This window comes from Glossina fuscipes, unplaced genomic scaffold (assembly GCF_014805625.2).
Source record: "Glossina fuscipes isolate IAEA_lab_2018 unplaced genomic scaffold, Yale_Gfus_2 2, whole genome shotgun sequence".
NCBI lineage: Eukaryota > Metazoa > Arthropoda > Insecta > Diptera > Glossinidae > Glossina > Glossina fuscipes.
This window is the reverse complement of record NW_023998416.1, coordinates 20,463,019-20,489,145: the sequence shown is the minus strand read 5'-3', so window position 1 is coordinate 20,489,145 and position 26,127 is coordinate 20,463,019. Positions and strand designations below refer to the sequence as shown.

At 33.6% G+C, this 26,127-nt stretch overlaps 1 protein-coding gene across 1 annotated transcript in view; it reads right to left on the bottom strand.

Annotated features, from left to right (window-relative positions):
- The window catches only part of LOC119632994 (diencephalon/mesencephalon homeobox protein 1), an 80,607-nt gene extending 59,831 nt beyond the window's left edge, over positions 1-20,776 (bottom strand). The window contains exon 1 of the mRNA XM_038026172.1: positions 19,986-20,776. The gene's annotated coding sequence lies outside the window, so the exon portion shown is untranslated. The remainder of the gene's footprint in view (positions 1-19,985) is intronic.
- Positions 20,777-26,127: the final 5,351 nt, after the last annotated feature.

Below are 26,127 nucleotides of genomic sequence, written 5' to 3'. Positions count from 1 at the left end.
TGTGTGCATACGCGCATCAGTTCATGTTGTTTCAAAATTCAAATTCAAATTAAATTGACTTTGGTGTGAACTGAACACTCTGTAACTTATATCAAGCAATTGCTTATGTTGGACATTTGAATGCTTTCGTTTACAAGTTTAAAACCACAATAGCTCTAAAATTCAACTGCATATCCTCTCGGTATGTGATTCTATAGCGATTAGATCGCGTATTTCTTTAAAGAATATTTATAAAAGCAAAAATTTCCAAAAAAAAAAACACACACACACACAATTTTGATGGGAAATTCTTTTGAAAACATGGCCTTACGTTCGTATCGCTTATATCCACCAAAATGTCAAGTGCATAGAAAAATGGCTTGAAGTAAATTGTATATACTGTTGATCAGCTTGACTAATGTGAAATGGATTAACTGCCTGTCTTGGTCCACGTAAAAGTTGTTTACCAAAGCTTATCCGTAAAGCAAGAGAGTACGCTTAACCTCAAAAAAAAAAAAGAGAAATTGTTGAAAAGATATATTGCGTACATTCAAAGCCATCTAAAGCAGGTCAAAAAGTTTTAACGCCTTGTTAAGTCTATTTACGGTGGGTTATTTTGCAATGTCAGTACAGGACGGAGACTCAATTCACATTTGCGGATAATGACACCGGCGCGCAGACGCCTGGTTTCTCATGTCAAAATCACGATTATAAGCCCAAACTGTGCTTGCAATGTTATTCCCACTCTTCAGAGAGAGAGAGAGAAAAAGAGAAGAAAATTGTATGCAAGTTAAGCCATATGTTCGAGCTGAAGACAAAACACCCTTCTAGCAGCAAAGGAAGAGCAATAGTCTAATAATAATCGGAAAATTACTAAGCATACATTTATGTATTAAAAAATATTATTTTTAGAAAACATTCACAAATCGCCGTAACACCGAAGCCATTCTCGCAAGACATCCTTAATTTAAAAACCAATTCTCCCATCCGTAAGTTATGTGACACAACTTCGTATTTAAAATGAAAACTATACAAACATAGAGTGCACGAAACATGGGGTTTTTGAAACTATCAAAAATCGTCCCGTGTACTACTAGAAAGGTATTGTGGAAAACACATTTAAAGTGCCTGTACTATCATACGAGCAAGTAGGAAAAATTACATATTTAGGCCATTTAAATTTTGTCACGCCCACGATCAGCTTCTTATGTTATTCTTGAATATTCGGAAGATGATTCAAGCCAATAAAAGGAAACACCAGTGTTAGCCCTTAAGTAGTTGATATGATTGCGAGCATTCGAGCATTATACCACTTGTGGTACAGGGTGTATTAAGTTTGTGCCGGCGTATGTAAGACCCACGAGGACGTAAAATAGGCTCACATTTTATTAGGCCGGTCGACTGAGAATCGTTTTCTGAATCGATTCAAGCCTGCCTGTCCGTCTCTCCGTTTGATGTCGGTGCGTGTAGCATTGAGAGTTCGCAAATAGTAAATACATTGCCTTTTAATATCTTTGAGGCGGCCGTTATCTCAAGCATTTTGATTTCGGGGACGATTGTGCGGGGCGAATGCCGTGTTCGGCATCACCGATGCCCATATGACTTTGTTTGAAATAAACAAACCGCTTATAAATTGACTTTTCCCACAGTCGAAAGTCGCCATAACATCTTGCAAGTCAATGCTATGCAATGTTAACGGTAATTTTTCTCACCAACTAACGAAAATCAGGTTTTCCCATTGTCTTGAGAATTATAAAAGTGATGTCACTAGGAAACAAGTACAACTCGTAGACTATTTGTCAGAAAGTAATGAAATGTGACACGTATCTTTTCAAGGTTGACGCCATCTAGAAGTCATATGGGTCTTTCAGCAATGATGCCATAGATGTGTTAAATTGGAGATATATTACCACTACCATTACATTTTCATCCTTTGTTAATAGTAATTGTTTTTGCAAATCGATATCAAATAGAGCGCGTAGTGCATTGATATTTCGATAACATGTATATGTAAAGGAATTTCTTTTAAGCAATTAATTCTTTTAATTGGGGTTAATTTTTAATTTTGGTTTTTATTTATTGAACAACTAAAGACGTTGTTTTTTATTTTATTATTTATTTATATTGTATATTTAAAAAATTTTTTTTTTCATTTTTCTTATTTATGATAAAAACAATTCATTTATAGTCGCATTCTTTAAGTATTTGCTATATGGGATAAGATCTTTCAAAGAATAGAAGGCTTTTAATTAAATTTTTTATGCTCGGATGTATATATATATACATTTTATGTTCGTCGTATTACAATACGAAACAATTGAATTAATTAAAACACTTTACAACAAATACACAATAATATTTCTGGAGAAATTAAAAAACTCTTGCTGAAAAAAAAAAAAAAAAAAACAGAAAAAAGAAATAGAACTTTTTAAAGAAAGCAATAATTTTAATTGACACCCATAACTACGAACCACATACTTAAACATGCGTAGACACAATGACAGGAAAGCAAGTCATTATGTTTTCATTTTTAGTATTCATATGTATGAGTGAAATGTGTTTAATAATGTTTTCTTCTTCATTTTTTTTCCATTTTTTTTTTTTTTTTATTTATTTTTTTATTTTTTTTTATTTCATTTCCAATTAAAATTAACAAGACTTCATGCAATGAAATGCAATTTCATTTGATTAATTTGAATTAACTGAATTAACAGAACACAATGTGAAAACAATATATATATATACACATACGCATGCACGCACGCACGCACGCACACACTTATTTATAACAGCAATAATATAATGTATATAATAATAATGACAACAGCGCCATCAATATGAAGATGAGATAACAAACACACCACAATGTATGCGCACAGAGGCTGGTTGGCTCATTGAACTGAAAACCACTGCAGTGGCTGTTTATCCATCCATTCAGTTATGCATGCATATGTATATATATATATATCTATATATATATTTCATGCTGATGTGTGTATTATTTACTTTTAACAGTAATTGCAACAGCAACAATTCCATAGTATGTGTGCGAATATAGTATGCATTTGCTCAGCTTAAGTCTGACATTTGTAATAACTAATTTAAATGCAAATACAATAAATAAAAATTCATAATTTATAATTATATTAACAATGCGTTCTCTTCAACAGTTTGCAGTAGCAGTTTGTCCACGATTGCTTATAGTTTATATAAAGTTAATAGTTTTGCATTTCTTTTTTTTTTTTTTTTCTTTTCTTTAGGCTCTTCAAAGTGGATTACACTTGCGAAGAGCTTTTAAAAAACATAGAACTGCAATATGCATAACCGAGGACGTATATATGAATTTTTCCATCCTACGGAAAAGATGATTTAAAATACATTAAAAAAACATGTTACTTGCTACCGGAAGTTAGAATGATTAGAATTATATAATAGAATAAGGATATTTTCTTTTTTACTTAGTCCTTAAAAAAAATAATAACTAGAATTGAAAGACAACTCAAAGAGTTACGATGCGTCGAAGAACACTCTTTCATATCGCAATCATTGTATATAAAATGTTATATAGGAAGTGATTGAAAAAGTGCTCCAATCCGAATCGTTTCCAAAAGCGGTTATCCTTGAGATAAAGCAGGTCAGCGTACCAAATTTCATTAATATATCTAAAAAATTGCGACCTGTAGGTTGAACACAAGAAAACAAGACAGTCGGGCGGACTGATGGCCAGATGTACGGGCCATATGCAGAAAGTGATTCTTTAGCGATCAGAATAAAAACAGGCGGGTTCATCTCATCTCAAGTCTTTCGGTGTGTCGCATACACCTACACCAACTTAATATTACGCTCATACCAACAGTGACGAAGGGTGTAATAAAAATTAAAATAGAAAAGTAAAGTTTATTAAAATAATTTATTTAAATTTAATTTCAAAGGAGGATCAGAAATGAAAGCATAAAGAATTCTACGGGCAGGAAAACTATTGCCTTTTTTTTATCTTAATTATTTTGAAACATAAAAACAGGATTGAGTGATTGTTTAGTTTCTAAATAAGTTTCAGTTTCATTGAACAAATCGGATTCAGAAGCGTAACCAAATCATATTTAATCATGCTTTTGTACGCTACACTATACTATAATGGCGTAATGAAGAACTTCATGAACAGTGACAGCGGGTAGATCGTTACCGTTACGTAGGGAGTAAAAAAGACTCAAAGAAAGCCGGGAATGTTACTAAGACGACCAACAGATGTATTCCACCTCCAGATTGTCCAATGGTTTAATGCAGAGAATAGCACGAATCAAAATTGGAATAAGATACTATTCGCTGATGAAAGTAAGCATAAATCTAAAATAAAATCGTGATGCCAATCACAATCTGCTTTTCCGAGACACCTCAAAGATCTGGACGGTGCTGTTTATATACCGAACCAATTTTGATATATGTGTGTGTAATCCGCAGAAGGACTTGAAGCAGACTTGAGTTTGATTACATCAATGAATTCAAAATCATTTTCGGAACCGATCTAAGTTTGTCGGCCCATCTATTTGTGTGAAGGCGGTCTTTTTTATGTACAACCTGCAGATCGAACATATCTGAGATATTTTGGTGAAATTTGTTGCACTGATATATTGTGACAAAAGGACGAACCGCGCTGAAAATGATTTGAACGGGACCGTTTTTTCGGCCATTTTCCATTTCCTGCTTTTAAAAACTTATTATATGAAAAATAGTTCGTATTTTCGGAATTTCGGTCAAAAAAAAATTGCGAACAATATTTCGGAATTCTGAGTTGATATGAAAAAATTTAGAATAGATAAAACAATTTATTTCGCCCCATACCATACAACCCTCTCAACAGAAATTGAATTTTTTAAATGGAAAACAACTCTAATTTCAAACAATTAATGATAGAAATTGATTCATAATAATAATCTTATATAAAACTTAAAACGTCAGTTGACGTTTCGAACCTCCTCCAATGTAAGAGCTTTCATGAAAAGTGTGCCTTTACATTAAAAAAATACATAATTTGTTGTTGTCCTATTACGAAAATGAATAATTGGCTGTATGAGGTAAAGTGGTGTAGGGTACCTAACGATCGGATTTGCTCAATTACAATATCCTTAATTTGCTTTTTTAATGAAATCTTTTGTAATTAATTTGGGAGATATAGGTGAAAATAAATATCGATGATCCTTATGATGACAAAGCCTTCATACCCTAATTTTTTTATAAACCCATACATGACTTAATTAATATGATTTTTAGGTAGTACCAATATCTTCAAAGGAAATATGTGTGAATTTCATAACATTCCGGCCATTGCTTTACAAACTACAATTGCTTTAGCGACGTTGTAAAGGAAATTCAGTTTTTCTCTTTATCTTACAGCAACAAAGTACAGCAAATAGTAAAACAATTATAACCTTTAACCTATGAATGCCTAGAATGAAATTTAAAGGTCATCATAGGCAGTTACCAATACAGACAAACCATCTTGGTTACTGACTGTTACCTATAATTATATGCTACAGCTCCAAATGGATTGGAGGAAGCTCATATATAAAAGGCATTCACTCTTTATATTAATATACGATTCTGGAGGCATTGGGCGGCATAATCTCCTGGTTTTCAAACATAGTTGTTGGCGTTTAGCTTTTGCATGATCTTAGTATGTTAGTCATGTTAGTGATAACGATCTGACATTTTCTGTGAAACTTTAGAAAATCCAGATTACCTTAGGGCCTACTTTCACTTCATCTAATAGCGTTACACTGCATATTAACGCATTCTTTTCACTGCAGTTATCACTGCAATATACCAGGACTTTGGAGAGCTTTCAGAGGCAATTTTCGATGAACAGCTGCTTTATCTTTTAAGTTATCTCTAAGATAAAGGTTTTCTCTGTTAATTATTTCCTGATCTATATAAAAATAATAGTTACTCGCTTAGAAATTAAAAAACTTAAATGAAAATGAATTTAGGATACAATAAAATTTATTTTTTTTATGAAATGTAAAGCATATTTTCGGAAGCGAGAATAAGCAAATTTATACATCTTGTAAGACCCCATTGAAAGGTAACATGCTATAAATTTAGATTCAGCCGAACGTAATGACAAGAAAAAACTATTTATTATTATGCTTTCAAGTTTTTATTAAATTCTGGACAGTACTTCATATATTTACACACACACACACACACACACACACAAACAATTGTTTTTGCATTGCAAGCCTAGTACAATATAGTAAGAAATATTCTACACACACACACACACACATATACATATATAAATATTGGTTCAATTAGATTGTCTTACAAAATGTTTTTCTTCTTTTTTTCCTCTTAAAAGAGAGAGAATCTTTATAAGCACTTATAACACGTGCTAAATTTCATTTAGTAAATTTTTACACGGATGTAAGTGGTTTAAATCTCAACATTTAAATGAACATAATGAAATCAACGCTTTAGCTTAAATTGAAACAATAATAATATACATCAGAGAAGATGATTGCATTGCATTGCATTGCATTGCATTGTCTCGCTTATTGATCACTCCCGACCCCCCTAATCTAAGCTATAATGTGTCTGATCGACTTGTCTGGTTTTCACTTATAAGCATATTATAGATGTAATTATCACACAGTTGCACAATTGTTTGATGTCGTTTAGCTTTTAGATACTCAAAAACACCTATGTGTATGTCATTTGTCGCATTGAAAGTCAGCTGATAGTTGCAGTCGTTGATAATGATGATGATGATGATGATAATGATAATGATGATGATAATGATGATGATGATGATATCACACAACGCAAGTTTAGTGTCAATTGGACGGATGCAATTGCAACGGCACATTACTATACATATAACTATACTTTCCACCCACCTTAATATGACATACATTTCTATATGATATCAGTTAAGAGATAGATCTAACTATATACATATGCTTTTCATTTCTATATGTTTATATATTATTGTATGGTTCTTAACTAAATTTAGTTTATTTACTAAATAAAATGGTCTTACAAATGCTGTCGTTTATTGCCAGTTACTGTCTGTCGCCGTTGAAAAGTGTGTGAGAGTTGTAAGCAAATTAAACTTGTACAGCAATTGCTTTGCTGTTTTTTTTTTTTTTTTTTTTAAATTTAATAGCGGTAATTGTTGACACAAGCATATGTCCGTATGGGCATTGCATTGTTTTATATATGTACTCTCGTCCGTCTCTCTATGATTCCATTATGGAATAAATCAAGCAAAGATCACGATTTCATTTTTGAAAATTGTTTTGTAAATTCAATTATCTCGCTGGCATCACTTAAGACCGTAACAGCAAACTAATTCCAAATTCAACGCACACGTTGACAATGACACTTGCCGCTGTTTCTGTTGCTGTTGTTGTTAGCTGCCACCGCTTACGGCGCTGACTTGCATATGATGATTACATTGTCACAGAACAAAAAAAAAAAAAAAAATAAAACAAGAAGAAACCAGAACGATAAACAAAACATTATTATGAGTCTTTTTTTTGTTTTTCTTTTTATCATTTGCCATTGTTGGTTCTTCTGTTACGAAGAGGGGAGAATAGTCTACTGTCGGGAAAAACAATCCTTTTGTTTTTCTACTTTTGTTAAGCAATTGTATTGAATTTTTTTTTTTTTTTTTTCTTTTAATGAATTAGTTTAATTTTCTGCTTAATTAAGCAAATAAATATTATATTCGGTTTTGATCGAAACCTTGAATACCCGACATTTTCTCTTTGTTGATATTAAGATGGGTGATGTGTGATATTTAGAGCTGGTATTGGGAAGAATAAAAAAACGTTTTAATTAATTCAAAACCGGGCATAGACGTCAATGCTTTGGACATCCAAATTTGCAAATGGAGCTACTTCATGTGTATATTTTTACTCTACTTGCAGCTTGGGGTTTGTGCGGACGTATGTAACACCTAGAATGGCTTAAAATGGACCCACATTTTCTTATGCCAATCGATTCAGAAGCCTATCGGCCCGTCTGTCCATCTGTCCGTCCGGCTGTCTGATGTCTGTCCATTCGTGTATTTAACCTACAGATCGAAACTTTTCAGATCTTTTTAGGAAATATCATTGATGAATGTACGCTGACACAGATCTCTTATAGTCGTTCCTATGAAAACGAAATCTTTGTATAATAAAAAGTCTAATTTTAAATATTTCTTGGTGAAAATTTTTTCATAATAGTAAATTGATATAGAAATCAACGTTACAGAAATCAACGTTTGACTACATAGCTCTATAAGAAAATTGTTTCATTATAGTAATTTAATATAACAATTAAATGGAGCGTATATAAACCACATGGATCTATTTCTTGGATCACCTCCATGTCAAATTTTTTCAGAAATACCAAGCCAGTCCTTCAGAAAAGAGTCACATTTTTAATATTTTATGAAGAAAATTGCTTCATAGTAATAAATTAATAAAAAAAATATATAGTAAGTAATTTTGATCATATAGGCCCTTTATTTGGACCCTATCATATATATAGGGCTTATCACGAAAAGCATGCTCTGAGACGGTGAGAAAGTCTAATTTGTAGTTTTTTTTTTTGGCGAAAACTGAAAAATAATAAAATTTTTGGAAAACAAATTACATTTGCTAAATTTTGATCACGTCATACGATATATTGGGTGTTCTCCGATATACGGAATTTTATAAAACCAATGCCTTTGCATAAAAATTATGCATAATTTTTAATGTATTATTAGCAAAACGACCAAATAATGCTATTAGGCGAATTGGTGTAGGATACTTAAGGGTCGGCCCGACTATAATGTTCTTACTTGTTTTATTAGGACCGTTCTCAACAAAGAAAAGTAAACTGAAAGTGAGATAAATTTAACTTTCAATTAACACCAAACCTATATCTCGACGAGAGTTAAGTTACACTGTATCGAAACAAACGCTACGTTGTGAGCTGGTTTGCAAACGATTCTACCTCACCCCACCACTACTTCTAAATCACCATTATACGTATAATTCTAAATACAAACATACCAATATTAGCTTACATAAGCTGAAGGCAAGACATTATGGCAGTGAAATTGTATAAAACGGTAGCGCGAATATTAATTTTCCTTTAACTAGGCTTCAGCAGTCATCATAAGCGAGTAAATCCACAAAACCTAGTATCGGTCGACATTTGATAAACAAAACATGTCGTGACGCTCGTGTGATCATGCTTGTTCTCTTTTCTTTTCCTTTGTTCGTATCCTAACACGTAAATAATAAAGTCAACCGCACTATTCTGGCTTGTAGTTTATTAGGGCATTACATTGTACCTGCCTGCAATTATTGACACCACTTAGACTTAAGACAACGAAATTTGTGGAATAAAAAAGAAAGTACATCATTTATATTGTATCGAGAGCCCCACAGTCCATTTTCTTCAAATGCAAAAATTTCCTTGCAACGGACCAGCTGGAAAGCCATGAGTTATAACCCGCCATAAATATCATGTTTCGATAATATAACTGATACTTCAACTTTATTATAAGATTTCTTCCAACCAGTTAGTAACTGGTGGAATGATTAAACGAAAGTAGCTGAGTATCTGATTGACAACACACACGAACAAAAAATTCCAAAAATGGCAACTCAAGGGATGTCCCCTATATGTGCAATGTATATAATAAAAATATGTATTAACAAAAAATTGTTTTAAAAAAAAATTCTTTTTATTTAGTTTATTTAATTTTATAAAAAATAATTACATCCTAAACGAAAGTGGGTCAACAATTACAGCTGAAGCTAGGACTATTCTTTTGGCGACAAACCTTGCCCGCAAAATTAAACTTAGAAAGGTTATCATAACAGTCAGTTTGTCAGTCATAAGAGCATATATGTAAACCCTTACCTTCCAACTGGAACACTATCAACATCGACGCGCACGGAGACCAATTCAAAAATTTTTAGTTTCCAAGTCATATTGGTTTCTTGGGAAATGATCGAGCGGACCTAAAGCGGACTCAATGGAAAAGTTGGACCTCGGAAAGTATATTAAAAAAAAAAAGAAAAATGATAAAGATCACTGACGAAAAAATCTACATCCGTCGGGAGAATCGAGGTTAAAACGTTTGTGAGAATCCGATTTGACCTTAGCATTGCAGCACATCAATGCATTCTTAAGAATTCTACTCCTCCGATATGCGATTCTAGACAACATCTTACGATTAAACATATGCTTTGTGAATGTCAAACAATAATCGAAGATTAATTTTCGGAGCATCCAATCGTATGGACATCTTGAAAATACCTTTAGAACTTAATATCAAAAAAAATGTTTAACTTTATAAAAACTGCTAAACTAATCATTGAATCTACCTCAAAAAAAAGAAGAAGACGAGCTAATAGCCGCAGTTGCTAGTGCTCCTCCTACTTTTAGTCCTACAATTTATGCATATGGTCTGAATAAGTTGTAGTAATAGTAATGATAATAATACTTAGATGAAATGTCAGGTATTTAGAATTCGCCTTAAGATAAACATAAAATTCTCTTCTTTTTTTTCTTTTTTTTTTTTTCTGTTTTAATTGCACATACTTGGAGCGTGCTTTATTTCATACCTAGACTGTGAAATTAAACGCGTTTAAATTAAATAAAAACTCTTCAAACTAAAAATCTTTACATACTTTATATTTCCCGCTCTTAAGCTCTCTTTACACTATTGTCATCGCAATAATACTTAGAGGTAGATGGTAATCTCATCAAGGCTTGAAGATGTGTTGAAAAGAAATGTGGGAACGAATATATTCTTGCTTAACGCATTACGATTACTAAGATTATGTTGACTATGCTATCTTATGCAACAACCGGACGACGGGTCATCATCTATTACTGCCGTTCCGAAGGTAAACGCAAACACAACTAGCTTCTGATTGAAATTTGGAACAGCATTTTTTTTTTCAACATATTGGGTAGAGTTTGCCAATGCATACATAGTTAAATAGCGTATAGAAATTTTTAAAACTTGTTGCGAAGACAATGAACGCACGGTTTATGGGATGACGTTCTGTTTGGCTAAATGACTTCGCAAACGTTATTTGAACAGGGTTATTGCCTTTTTGGCGTGACGGAAACTCATCTAAAGTTTTTAAAGGACTCCAGTAGGATGTATTTTTTATTGCGTTAATGGCATCGCAGTTCTCGTCAGTGGAGAATGCTAAAGAAACATGATAGCTGTCTTTTTGTGGAAACATTTAGATGATATCGTCTTGCGTGATATGTAACTTCAACTATATAGTGCAAGCTGCGATGCATTTCGTGACAAAATCAATTTATTGACAGAAAAGTTCACTGATGGCGCAAATTGCAAAAATTCCTATACTGTGTACTGCCTACATGTACTTTATTACTTGTAGAAAAAAACGATTGTTCATTTTTCTGCGAATATTAGCTCTTGGAAAGATTTTTTAAAATTTCCAAAGGGACAGGAAAAAAAAATCTATTTATAAACTCGAGAGGTTTAAATAAAAAACGTAAATAACAATATATTTTAAATGACAACATATAGACTCCCTGATCCACCAAACACGTCTAACTTTCATGTCTGTCAAAAACAAAGTAAAAATTGCAAAATGACCGACAATATCAACATGTGTTCAGGACATGTGAAGTTCGAAAATCGAATTTACGTAAACCACGAGGTTTGAGAAGTCAAGTTTTTTTTTTAAAACCCCGGCATATCGATGTGAAATTTCACAGAAATGTAGAAGGCATTTATTTTGAAAGCAGTCCAAAATGCAGTCAAGTCTGTTAGTTAGTGCGTGACACAGAAATTTGAGAATAGGTAGCTCGGACATTGATGCTTGTACGTTATAAGTTTTAATTGTCTACAAGCTGTCGTTCACTGAATATTAAATGGTAAGATGGTAGATGGACGTCGCCAGAGAACTCTTTTGCAGCCTCGCAAGAGACGTTGCATAAAGAATTTGCCAATAGATATTCAAAAAGAACTTACAGAAATTGAAGTGGACTTTGCTGGATCAATGCCGAAGAACTGGCATCCCTTAATGTGCGGAATATGAGAACACAAAGTGATGTTAATTGGACAGAGCATATATTGAGAGAGTGCAGTCAACGGCAAAGATATCTTAAAGCGATCCAAGATATTCTTCACTGCAGCCGATATCCCCACCATTCACATCGCCTATGTCCAGTCATACTTAGAGTATAACTTGCATGTGGGGGCGATTTGCCCCACCGCATATAGTAAAACGCTCAGATGTTCACGGGTGACAAAAATGTGTCCAAAACTCTCGACATCTTCGAGTATAGTCGTATTGGGAGGTGTGCTGCGCTTATATATGGATACATCCAGGGCACCTGAACCAACTATGTCTTTTACCCGAACTACAAGGCTTTCCCAGCGCTCTCACCTACTCCGCGGAGTGTCTGCATATCGCACTACACGCTACCACAACTCGTCGTTTATCAATTCCATTGCCCACCTTTGGAAGAATCTACCAGTAAAGGTTCTTGCAATCGCATCTGACGCTTCTGCTTTTAAGTCAAATGTACACAATCACTACTCCCCAACTCCCTTTCTACCCACCTGTGAAACTTCTTTGTTGTCATCGAGCTCCCGCGTGTAGCGGACATCCTCTGTGCGGCCAATTAAAAAAAAACAAAAAAAAATTTGAGCAAAAATATAACACGTCGTCTTCTAATCGAGGGATTGGCTTCGATTTATCTTTAGATTATGGGTATGAGCGGTTCAGGACATCTCAATGAATGCTTGACGATATCATGGATTGTTAATGCAAATGCAAAAAATTCGGAAAAAACGTATGGTTTAGCTGCGAAGTTTCTGAATGGTGTTATTAATTAACCAAAATGATTCGATTAATCAAATATTTTTATATAAATAATTTAGTAACTCATTTCGACTGTAAATTAAAATTTGTTGCTTCATAAAACATATCTAACGCGTTCCGGTTTTCCGAAAATTTGAGATAAATAGTGTAGACATGAGTGGTTGCAAGATCAAAGTGTCAATTATCTACAAGCTCTTGTCCAGTTTACATCAATGTGTACATAGGTGGATAGTTGGTCAATAAGCGACAGTGCCACTTGCTGGGCGTGAATATTCGACTTTTAAATATTGATTTATTTATTCACTGCTAGCTAAGCCGAATTAATCAAGACTCTTAAGATTAAAGGGTTAAATTATGAAATTATAGAGAAGATCATCGACCGAAAGCAAAACAAGGTTTCAAAGTTTCAGTTAAATAGTGAGAATCGTCTTTTGTAATAGTCTTAGACTTAAAGTAATGAACAAGGGAACTTAAGCCGCAAAGATAAAGCAATAAACAGCATAGAATAATTTAAGGTTGATATATTAAGAACGAACAAACAGCCAGTCGGAACAGCCTTATATATGTAGTCACTTAGAAAAGTTCTGTCTACCGCTATGAGATTTGTATCCGCGACCACCAACGTCACAGTTGGATATTTTATTCTCCCTTCTACGCGGTACAATGCTTTTGCTTAGCAAGAGGCTTTGCAAGAGATGTGAATGGTTGTTCTGGTTCAGCCCATGTTTTTCTTTGTTAAGGATTTTTGCACATAATCCATTTCTCATCGCCCGAAATAATTTGATGATTAATAATCCATCGTTTTATAGTGACTTAACAAATGTAAGCAGTCGTCTACTCTACGATTTTCTCTCCCTTCGGTTAACACTTATTTTCCTTCTTTCTGTAACTTGCTTAATGTTAGCAAGCGAACTGAAGTTGTTTCTGGATTTCTTCCTAACTCTTACGCAGTACAGTAAGTACTTTTTGAAGAAAGTAAAAGCCAACACTGTGTTTTGCTGGCATTAAAATTTACTCTAATTGTTTGACTCCATTGTGAAATCTCGATTAACGTGTCATTAATTATGCAGCGTTACTTCGGTGCCGCGCGAATGACACAGCTAGAACAAATGAATAAATAGAGTTTTCTTCTCACGCATAGAAAGTCGTTGATGGGAAGCGAGATGGCAAAAGAACATAATTTGAATCTCGACCAAGGCACTTTCAAGATAAGCAGTTCATATATGAATCGATGTCGTTTATTCCGAAATCAAAGATAAGTAAGTAAGAGCTGATTACTTAAACCTTGGCTTCAATAACGCAAAAACTGCTTTTAAATCCTTCTTTAACAAACTTATGAAATATTTTTTTTATATGCAAACATCTCAAACATGTATTCATATGTATAAAAGTGTATACCTGGACACCTTTGGGTATGCGTGCATCCAGGTATACACATACATAGATATATATGTTTATATTTATACTTATATGTATGTATGTATATATGTATGCATATATATAATCAAAAGCTATCAATTGAAAATGCAGTTTGACTAATTGATTGTAATTAAAAACCTCATAAAGACGAAATATATATGTTAGGGAAAGAGAGAGAAAGCTAGAGATGGGTAGAGTAAGCAACAACTCATTATCATGTACATATATGTATATGTATATATATATATATGTATATATGTATATATATATATATACATATGAATCGCCGTATGAACCTCTCGGAAAAAAAAGAAGCTCTACAAATTTCACAAATTATATTTGCAACTCTATTATCGTCTGTGTGCGCTTGAGTTCAATCATCGCTATCATCATCATCATTATCATCATTATCATCATCGTCAGCAAACCGCCATTATTACTGCCGTTAGGATCACCATTCATTGGTTGAAATCAATAACACAAACGAATCCCAGTATTCTTTTTGCTCTATTATACAAACGAAATTAAAAGGTCGTTTTCAGTTGAGCGCAATGAAGAGAGGAACCCAAACATACATACACTCGTATATATACTTTTATGCAGTTGTTTATTTGCATTTGTGTAGAGTGAGGAACAGAGCATCATTGAAAAATTAAATTGATAAACCACAAATTAATTGAAAGCCAACTCAAATGGAATCTATTCGATTTGACGATGGATAGCATATAAACATATATTTATATATATATAGATACATATTGCAGCATGCTGTATAGATAAGTTTTCTCTGTGCTTCATACAAAAAAAAAAAAAAAAAAAAAAGAAACAAAGAGAATGGATGGGTGGCCAATATAAAATTATTTAAATGAATTAATTAAATGTACGTATTTATGAGCGCACCAAAATTTTCTTAGCAATTTTATCAAAAATATCAAAATAATTATACGAAATTGAATTTAAATTTGAATTTATATAAAAAAAAAAATTTAAATTGCCTTGGAACGCATTCTTGATACCCACCATCTTAGGTCAAAATAAAAAATTGCGAAAATTTTATTCATTGTCAAATATTTTTATCAAATTACAGATCTGCAGCTGCGATTATTTGTTGGGTACAATTTGGGCATGTTTTGTTGTTCACGCTACTTTTCAACGTTAACTTAGTCTCTGATCATAAACTAATAATATATAGATAAAATTGAAATTTTCTATCATCATTTTCGGAAACGTTCGAATTTGAACAGTTGAGGACAGACGGACGAGAGCCAAGACCAACATGATTAATGATCATGAATGGATTCAGAATTTTGCATTGACCTTGAATGTCTTATACTTTATGAAACCACTGAGACGTATGTTTTGTGGTTACACTTGGAAAGGCAAAACTCGTAAATTCTTTTTCTACATGGACAGATATAAAAAGAAAGGTCACAATCGCTTCCAATCGGTATGCTGCTCGCTTAACTTTTTTCTAATAATTACGTTCGGCCGATCAGTAGGACTATTTTCGTTATGAACTCTTACCGAACTCTTGTGGCTGCAATCAAATTTTAAAGGACAAAAGGGCTAAGTGCGTATTCTCTTTGTCAGAACGTTTGCAACACTCAGAAGGAGACTTCAAACACACAGTAAAGCGTATGTATTGTATTCTTAAGCAGCATTAATTTCTAAAGCAATTTAAGTATGTCTGTTCGTCTGTCCGCTTGCTCAATTGCTAAGGTAAACGTTCCCCTGATCTGTCTTCAAATTTCGCATATAGATTAGAAAGACCTGCAGGCAGTTTTTAAGAGGCACGACCACAGCACTACTAAATAACCTGAAACCATCTCTGTTTACAGAAATAAAAAAAAATTCGTTTCTTGACCGTTACTTGCAAACCATTACAACAGTAAAGAATTGCGTTTTTATTCTATGGATGGTCCTGCCGCTGCTGTATAAAAACGGAAGCTTCAGATATTCTATGAAGTCTACGTATTATTATTGTTGGGCAGTATCAAATAGAAGCCGTTTGAGACATGTTCATTAATCCGTCTATCCATCTGTCAGTTAATTGCCACTAAACGTAAACGTACTTGCGGTGACAATGCTTTAAGCACACGATATAAACTTCCGCTTTTATTCTACAAAAATAGAAAAAATTAACGCCCACCCACCATTATAGAGTATGAAAATTCGGTTTTCCCCTTTTTTTAACATTTTGTAGAATAACGACAGTCAGTATAAGAGATTCGATCATAGCCGAATATAATTTTCCTGTTTGCCCTTCTTTAGCTTTTTTAGGACCACAACACCCTTTCAAGACATAGGTGATTGATCCTAGAAGCATTGCTTGCCACCTAAAGACTTGGAGAATTTGAGGTGATGAACGCCATGGCTTAATGAACCGAAAAAACTGCGCTGACCTTAAACTTTATTGTAAGGATGATGATCATGATTTCATTTTCACAACGAAGATAATAAAAGCAATGCATGGCCTTCTTTGGACAAATTGATGAACTGATAACTTGTAAGAAACAGGGCTCATTTTCCATTGATGTCAAAATCGAGTTTTATTTTTGCAATGAAAGTCAGCTTTAGGGTTAAGGATATTACGTCAAAGTTTGTCGTCTGACATATGTCCTTCGACTTGGTCAAATATAATATTAAAAAATGTTTTTAGCAAAATTTCACTCTTTACATCACTTATGGCATACGATCAATATAATGAAAATTGTGTGCTTTTTAAAAAACTTTTTAATTTCCAAGTTATTCTGCACAACAAACGCATTTACTCAAATGTATTCATGTTTTTCAGTTTGCTATTCATTTTCATTCTTTTCCTTTAATTGAAAAGAAAGAAAAAAAAGAGAAAATGTATTGAAATCGATATTCATGAAGAATTTTTAAATGCACAAAATACTACTAATAGGCTAAGTGTTCTTTGTGCGCATCTTGGCTGTCAAGAAGCCTTACTTTCCGTTTACGCAAATTTCATGATAGCTTGCTTCAACATATTCCAAAATTTAAAGCTCGTCTCTGACGTCCGGTCTACAGTTTATAAAATAGTTCATTATAGAATAGCTATTCACTGTCGAACGAATGGCTCTTTTGTGAAACATGAAATATTTCGTTTAACATTCTTTAGGCTGCAAAATGCTCATAGTCTATTCTGTTACCAGACGAAGGATGGATATTTTCTACTCGCCTTCACACTTTATAATATTATGTAGGCGTAGCTGGCTGATTTTTCTATTTGTGTAGATTATACAAGGAAATTTTTATCGTACGTACAAAGCAGTTTATGAGCAATGCGCAAACAATCTTGAAAGTAAAGATGCTCGGAGTTTCCCTTATTTTGCGGGCGTCTTCGTTAACCGATGCCCTAAAAAAATGCCAATGTTTTTGACAAATTTGCAAACCATTCCTTTATATCTTTCCCAGTTATGTTACGTTTAGCGATCGCCCAAATGGACGGACAAATGATGTGTTTTATGTGTGAAGCCATTTAACTAATAATAGCCTTTATCCCAAAAGATATCATATAATTAACCAGCTTTACTGATATGAAGATAGCCCACTAAGGTAGCTAACATTCTTAGAGGTTTGTGTGTTCGCTAAATTATGATCGACCGCAAAGTAGAAACCAATCTATAAAATAACCTCAAAAAAATCGCAAATTGCAAAATGAGCAACAACTTAAACCTTTCATTATCATATCAAAACTGAAAAACTGTGCTATTGCTTCTAAGTATCAAGCAGTGTTTATACACATTCACTGAAAAAGTGCAAGGTGCACAAATCGCATATTAAAAACTTTTACAGAAAGCGGCTACTGTAGATTTTCGTTATGTCTCAAAGGCCGCTAAAAGCTTTCAGGAAAATTTAATTTCTTTGCAAATTTCAGGTTCCATCATTGCCAAAATCCGCAATATGTATCCCTTCCTACACACATCAGATGGTAAACTAATTACAAAATAAGTTCAAACAGAAGAGTTGAGCAGGGTCGTCTTTTAAATACCCCACAACACTTTGTTCAATGTGAGCTTTTCATCATTAGCACTCAAAGTCCGGCTTTATTGCCTGTATTAAGGCACATCCTTAGTGATCTATGCCCCATTATCGCACATCCTACATCACCCTACGGTTATTCACACAACAACTTTTCAAAATAAATTGTTATATGTCCTTGAGCTAAATTTCATAAAAATATATCAAAAATTGCAGCCGTTATGCTGAAAACCAAAAATAAGACGGACAGACAAGCTTAAATTGGTTCAGAAAATATTTTTGAATCAATTGTCATAATGAAGAGTGGATCTATATTATGCATAAAATTAATATATCCTTACCGCAAATCGCGTAGGGTCTAAAAAAAGAATGCGAACTCGATCTTCCTTTATCAATCGCAAACTAACTGCGCCAACTAAAATTCGTATTTTGTTTAAATAAAAGAACACAAGACAGACAGACGGATAGACAATTAGAATTATTTTCTGAATCGATCGGTATAATAAAAGCTGGGTTTATTTAAAGTCCTTCTGGGTGTTGCGAGCGGCTGCTATATATCCTCGTACCATGAATGGTATACTGCCACTATCCCCGGAAAAGTCGTAAGTTTGCAGTCAATCAAACCATTGTAAAATTAGTTCACTATACCCAAATATTGTATTTTTAGACTCATTAATTTTTATTTTATTTCCATTTTCCATTGATTTTTTTGGATTTGTACTTGGATTAACTTGCTTAACCTAAACATATTTTCAAGACAAAATTTCAGATTAAATTTGTTACAATATTCTTGCGATCAAAGCAACAATGGTGTTTGCAGAAGGACAGAAGGACACACGTATATTTTATGGTGACTTCATTGCATATTGCTTTGAATATTAGACGTAAATGTTTAACATCACTGTGTGGTGGACTTATAAAATTGTTTTATTGAATTTCTACTTGGATGGTACTTAACCTAACACATATTGGGAACTCAAAATATCACATTAACTTTTTTCCTACGCACAAAATAACGATAGTCTTTGATAGGATAGAAGGACATATGTTTACTTTATTGTGATTTCATTGCTTACTTCTCAGAATATTGAAAATAACTTTGCTTTATCGTGGAAACATAATCGTTTTTTTTTATTTAATCCGTGGAAAAGTTCTATTGAGCAGCATAATCTTCGGACGTAGACTTCAAGCAACGGATATCTGTGGTCAGGCTGTTCAAAAAAAAAAAAAATCTGGTCGGCAAGTAAGAGCAACAAACTTATTTGCACATCAGCATTCACTAATAAAGGAGAAGAGAGAGGAGGTATACTGATGTTTTGTCATTCCTTTCATGAAAACCAATAATAGGCATACGGTGCTCATAGAATGGGCGCGAGATTTTGTATTGAGTTGTTCGTCCGCTTATCAATGCCTCTTGAAATGCGAAGAGTTGGGATAGAAACTTGGCACACCCATTTTACTGTAAATCCCATAAATTGAAAGTGCAAATAAATCTCATAGTCTAACCAATCTACAGTTGTCCGTATTCAAGCTTTCGAAGCCTTCGAAAAACTGTCTGATCAAACTTGAAATGAGTCTTCGGTTTGGCTATCATATCTTTTAACGGTCATCTATCAAAAGAGTTGCAAAACATAAGGGCTAATTTAATCCAAACCATACATGAAAAGCAAATATATATATATATATTTTTTTTTTTTTACTTATATAAGAAAACAAATTGCTTATCTTGCCTTGGTTTACCTTATTTCCGTCTGTGAAAATTTTGACAGTAATCGCTTGGCGAGTTTCTTAAGAGAAACTCAACCTTTCCTTTACAGAAAAAAAGGAGAATGAGAAGAAGAAGAGAACGTAGATCCTTCACAAAATTCTTTTCAAAAAGTTTTGCTTTATGCACTCAACATAAGTTTTCTTCTAAAAATTTCATAGAACCCTTTCCTTGTTGGGCTGTAATGTAATTTTTCACTTTCTTTTTATTTGTTTTTTTTTTTTTTCTTCTATTCTTTTCTTTTCAGCAAATTTGAAACTCAGCCACCTATAGCGTGAGTACACTAACAATTCAATGTTTAATTATCCTTAAAAATCGTCTTAAACATGTGTCGAAAAGTTTTCGAAGCACAAAAAATGGCAGAAAAAAAGTTTTTAAAACACAATGATGCTACAGGTGTACTAAAGAGTACAAGATTGAGTTTTGAAACTTTTGAAGAAACTTCAAAATGTCAGGCATACACTCGCGAATACATATGCACATACGCGTGCCACCATTGCATCATAGCATCGTCGGCGCTCGTTAAACATAAGAAATTAAATCACAGTTTTGTGTTTAAGTTTCGTTAATTTGTTTTCATTTCTCTTGATTAAATTAATTAGCAAACGCAATGAAATTATATTTTTTCAGGTTGCGTTGACGTTTTCTCGATTTCTCGGTTGCACACAAATAAAAAAGGATTGCCTTATACCGCCGTTGCTGTCATAAATTCAATTCAATTCAGTTCAATTTTAAGATACACGACTGTTTGCGAGCAAAGCTAAATAGCGAATGATCTAACGGTTATACAGACGATATGTATATCAGCGTCATCATTATCATCGTCGCCTTCGTTATAAGAAGAGATGCTGGGCTATGTGAAGCAATGATAACATTGTAGAGTATGCGACAACTACAAACGCATAGCGGGTGCTTTTATCATCACAATGCAATGGCGGCTTATAGAAGAAAAGAAAACACACATGCACACATGCACACATGCACACATGTTTGCATTCACGTTTTAGCAAGGGTTTATTACATTATATTTCTCCTGATAAAAACATGCAAAGGAGAGTAAAACCCGCCCTCTTCTCATACGGTAATGAGAAAATTTCCCTGTATTTGTTAAAGACAGCGCATAGTCGTGCGGTTAGCATGCGACCAAAGTGTATGTATGTGTGTATGTGTGTGTGTGGATTTGTGTATTTACATTCTCTAAGTTGGTCATGTGCTCTCTCTCTCTCTTTCTCTTTCTCTCTCTCTCTCTCTTTTTTTTCTCACTTTCTCTTTCTCTTTCTTACCTAAGTGCTATATTCAATTTGCTTTAATTTTTTTTTCTTTTTTTTTTTTAGAGATTTATTTTGTTAAGACCCACTCCTCCTATAAACGCTGCTGCATTCATGGCTGGCAGTGATTGTTTTTGTTTGTGTGTGGGCTTCGTTGTGTATATGTGCGAGCGCGTGTTTGTGTGTATGCCGAGGGTCTTCATTAAAAGACAATTTTCTCATTTTGTGTGAATTTTCTTCACGTTCCGTTGGAAAATTCAATTTTTTTCCTCTTAACGATGCTGAAGGTGAAGTTATGTTGTGTGTTCTATACATAGTGTGCGTGTGTGTACGAGAGTATTTATGTGCGGCGATGTATATGTGCTTGTGTTTAGTTTAGGAAGTAGTATTTATATTGTAGCCTAAGTGGGGTGAGTCTAAGCATCAGTTTACGCATATACACAAACATATTCACACACACACACACACACAATCACACACACACAGACACACTTACTTATAGACGCAATCATATCAATGATGTTTATACGTTGTAATAGCCTCTTGCACAAAGCTTGATACTTTATTTTATTACAGTTATTTTAGGGGTTTTCCCCTGACTAACGTATATTAAACTTATCCACCATAAGTGTAAGCGAGATGGCATGCAATGAGGAAAAAAGAAAAAAATTGGATTTTCATCGTCAAGCATTTACATTTAGCTATATCAGGCAAGTGCTTATATTTTTTCCTGTGCTTCTATAAAACTAGGTATGTACGAGTGACGGGCAAGTGGGATAGTAGATAAGGTAAGGTAGATAGCTTCTGTGTGTGCATGTATACACTTTGCATGGCCGGGTGCTGGTCATGGCCGTAGAGTTTGGCGCTCAAAACGATTACTCACCGAGGAATTTATTTCGAATATCATTTTTGACAACTCAATTTATTTTTATTAATTTTCCTCTCCTCGCCAGTATCACGGCCGCATTCATAGTATATATGCATGCAATAAAGATACGCACACTTACATATACATATACATATTATACTTATCCAACACAATTTCATTTCATTTTATTCCATTTCATTGTGTTGGTTCATGCAATCATTTAAAATTTATTTTTATCCAACCGGTTGGTTGGACTGCGTTGGGCTGGCTTTGTTGAAATTTCTCAGAGTTTTTCGGCTTTTAATGCCACTCGTCGTAAGTGAATTTCAGTTAATTTATTATCGAAAATTATTGCCTTTATTGTTGTTTGTTTTCTTTTTTTTTTTCCTACGTATATGTGTATGATTATTGATAATATATACGTACATATGTATGCGCACATACATGCACTCATTTAAAGTTATATTGGCATTTTTACGTAAATACTTACTTACCCATAAACATTGATTTTATTCGAAATTTTATTTATTTTATTTTCTATAGTTGGATAAAAGTATTTTTTTATTGTTTTTCTCATTTTTATTTGAAAATAATGAAGAATAATACTTTTTAGAGACTTAGAAAACAGATGAACTTTTGCGGGATTAAAAAGATATCTATGCAGGAAAATTTTATAGCATTTTTTTTTTTTTTATAATAAGTTCATCGGGATCATGGTATACGTAAGGGGAAGCGGGGAGGGAAACCGCAGTAATAGATTGCTAGAAGACAAGACATGGAAATAGATGAAGAAATATTAAGGAAATCATTATAACCAAAGGATTTCTATTCTATTATAAGTCCCAGCAATACAACCCGAATGCGCGACGATGCTTGAAATTTTTCTAGAATGTTTTGTTGTTAATATTCCTTATCAACAGTTTGGCCCGGCAGAAGGACATGGCAGAAGTATACACAACACCACACTAGTCGAAGGAAACTGTTAACATTACCTTGATTTTTGAGCGACCTAGGTCGAAAAAGTTGATTTTCTAAACGAAGTCCCGTTGCTCGTATTATAAATGCATTATATAGCTTGGCAACTATACATAGTGATTGAAGAAGAGAAGCATTTTTAACGCAATTCCAACAGGCCCATAGAAACCGAATTTTAGTTCAAGTATTGCGGATTAGAAGTAAAAGAATAACGCCTTTAAAGCTAAAGCTTAAATTTTTCAGTAAATTTTGTTTCGAAATCATCTTCCTAGAGCTTACTCCGTCGTTCCATCAATTTTCATCCAGTTACTTTGAAATTGTGACTGCCTTACAATGATCTGTAAGCAATTTTTTCAAAAAAAAAAGGTCAAATTGCAGCGATTTTTTGAAGCAATTACCTCAAGTTCGCTAGAATTTGGATTTTGGTTTCAGAGAGAATTTTGGGTTCGGTATAATTTTTCACGAACATTGTTTCTTTTTTTTTAAAGCATTTAAACTTAATTCTCTTTTTATACGATAGATATGTTCCCGAAAAATTCGTGTAAAAAGAGAATTAGGTGTACTTTCATTTCTAAAAGGTTGAATTTTAAAATTTCTTTCCTCTTTTTGCATAAATTTAGAAAAATTAATTTATTTAATCTGGACACGTGGTGATATTAGCCTTTACCAGTGCGATATTTCGAAAATAATTGAAAATGGTATGAAAGTTTAGGTAAAAATAATTAAACAACACTATTAAGCACCCTACACCACCTTGCTTAATATAATTCATCACTTATAAAAATTCATATAAAATCATATTTCTACACACACAGAGAGAGAGAGAGAGAGAGAGAGAGAGAGAGAGAGAGAGAGATAGAGAGAGATCGATCCAAAGTGGCAACGCCTACTTTTTTGCAAAAAAAAAATTGTTTTGGAGTTAATTCTTCTCGTAAAAACTAGAAAAAATTGACCAATGCCATCTAAATGTGTCACATCAATTTAGAATCTGAAAACCGTATTGTCGAGAAAATTTGAAAATTGCAATTTTTTAATGACTTTTTTAAATAACTTTTCTGACCCAGTGATCCAATAGGCTTCAATCGTAACACGCCAGTTTAAAAAATTTTATCAATATATCTCAAAAGTTGCTACCTATACAGGCGTAGTTCAATCAGCTCAGAAAATGATCCCCGGTCTATCAGTATAATAAAAGATAGGCCTCTCATAAGCATTCTTGTATTATTTATCCCAATGTTCAATATGAAAGATCTCTTAACCAACCGATTGACAGAAGTTGAGATGAGTAGGCGGAACTAAATCAAGGAAGTAGCGCGATCGCAGAAAGAGTGCTGCGCGACAAAGTGGGATCATTTTCTCACATTTTCAACCTTCGTGAGTTGCTGCGCTGCTAAATATCGTGAGGGCCGAATTCGCAAGACAAACTTAAGTTTAACATATTCTTACGTATCGAAGGTCGATTAGTTTTAACTTTAGCTGTGAGTTGGGTTTAAGGAACAAGATGGGAATGAGAGAATGCGTCTAATTCGTCGGTTCTCAACGCTAATTAGTTTTCGAAAATAATTTAAGTGACGGCGAACGCCACTTCTGTCGCTTCTCTTCAACCAAATGTCTGTCAAACGCATCATCTCTCCGCAAAATAGGCGGAAATCCGCGTAAGTGCATATGACAGCTGCCGCCCCCAGAGCAAGTTAAAGGTCATTTCCCGAAGTGCTTCCGCTGGAGGTATGCGAGCTATCATCGTCTTCGTCAATGTCGGGAAAAAATGAAAGCGTCATGTACGTTTTCCATAGCAACCAACATCAGATACAGAAGTTGTTTGTATACCTATTATAACCCCATGTCTGTCTCTCTGTCTGTATTTTATTAAAGCCCCGGAAGCTGCACGCACGAAGACAGAAATTCCAAATTTGGGTCGAGTTACGGTTTGAAAATTTTCACGATTTGTCCCCAATAATATTCACAGTAATTATAAGAGTAGGCCGTTATCTATTTTGTGGTTCCGAAAATAGACATAAACCAAACGCACTTCTCGTTAAGATTTGTATTATTTGGATCTAGCCATTATTTGCGGAGTGCAAACGTATTCCACAGGATATCTTGCAGGACTAAAAAAGAAGAGAATACCGAAAGTTTTTTCTTGCCATCACAATATTTTCGTTAATAAGAAGGACTTGAAGCAACTAACAATGCAAAATTGCTCTCCTGGTGTAGTGATATGCCTCGATGGTCATTGACACGTCATTCGTCGTTCACCATTCACAATAAAATAGTATAGATGATGATGATGATGATGATGATGATGATGATGATGATGATGATGATTTGCCTTAAAAGCGAATGCAGTTTCGTTTGCATTGTTGTTGCCATTAATTAAGGCTTCGCGTTCTCCTTTAGAATTCCCCAAACTATCTTTTTCGTTTGCCACGCATTAGTTGCAAGGAATAACGTAAATATTATCATAACCGTCATCTGAAAATCGTTTAAAGTCTTGTTATTTTAATAGGTTTTCCTCTCTGCTTTACTTAGTATCATCCTCTGATAATTTTTGTGTATTTAAAATGTTTTTTTTAATTTCTTTACCATTTGTGACCATTTATACACTATAAATGCGATAAATCGTCGTTGGAGGAAGCTCGGAATAAATTCATGTACTATCCTTTATATAGATATATATATATATATATATATAACATCGTACAAATTTATTTTATTTTTTTGCCATTTCCGGTTTTCATTTAATAGGTTTTACCTTTTGTTGTATTGTTTCGTCTTTCTATCTCCCTTTAACTCTCTCTCTCTCTATCTCTTTCTCTCCCTGTGTTTGTCTTTCTCTTGGAATTTAATATAAAATTCCTTTATATCGTTAAACGATGCTCTAGAGTTAAGTAGGATAACATTTACAAATACATCCATATGAGTGAAATGGAGTAAGAGATGAATGGAGAAAATGAAATTGATGTTATTTATATAAGCACTTGACGCGCTAAATTGCTTTTCGAGTAA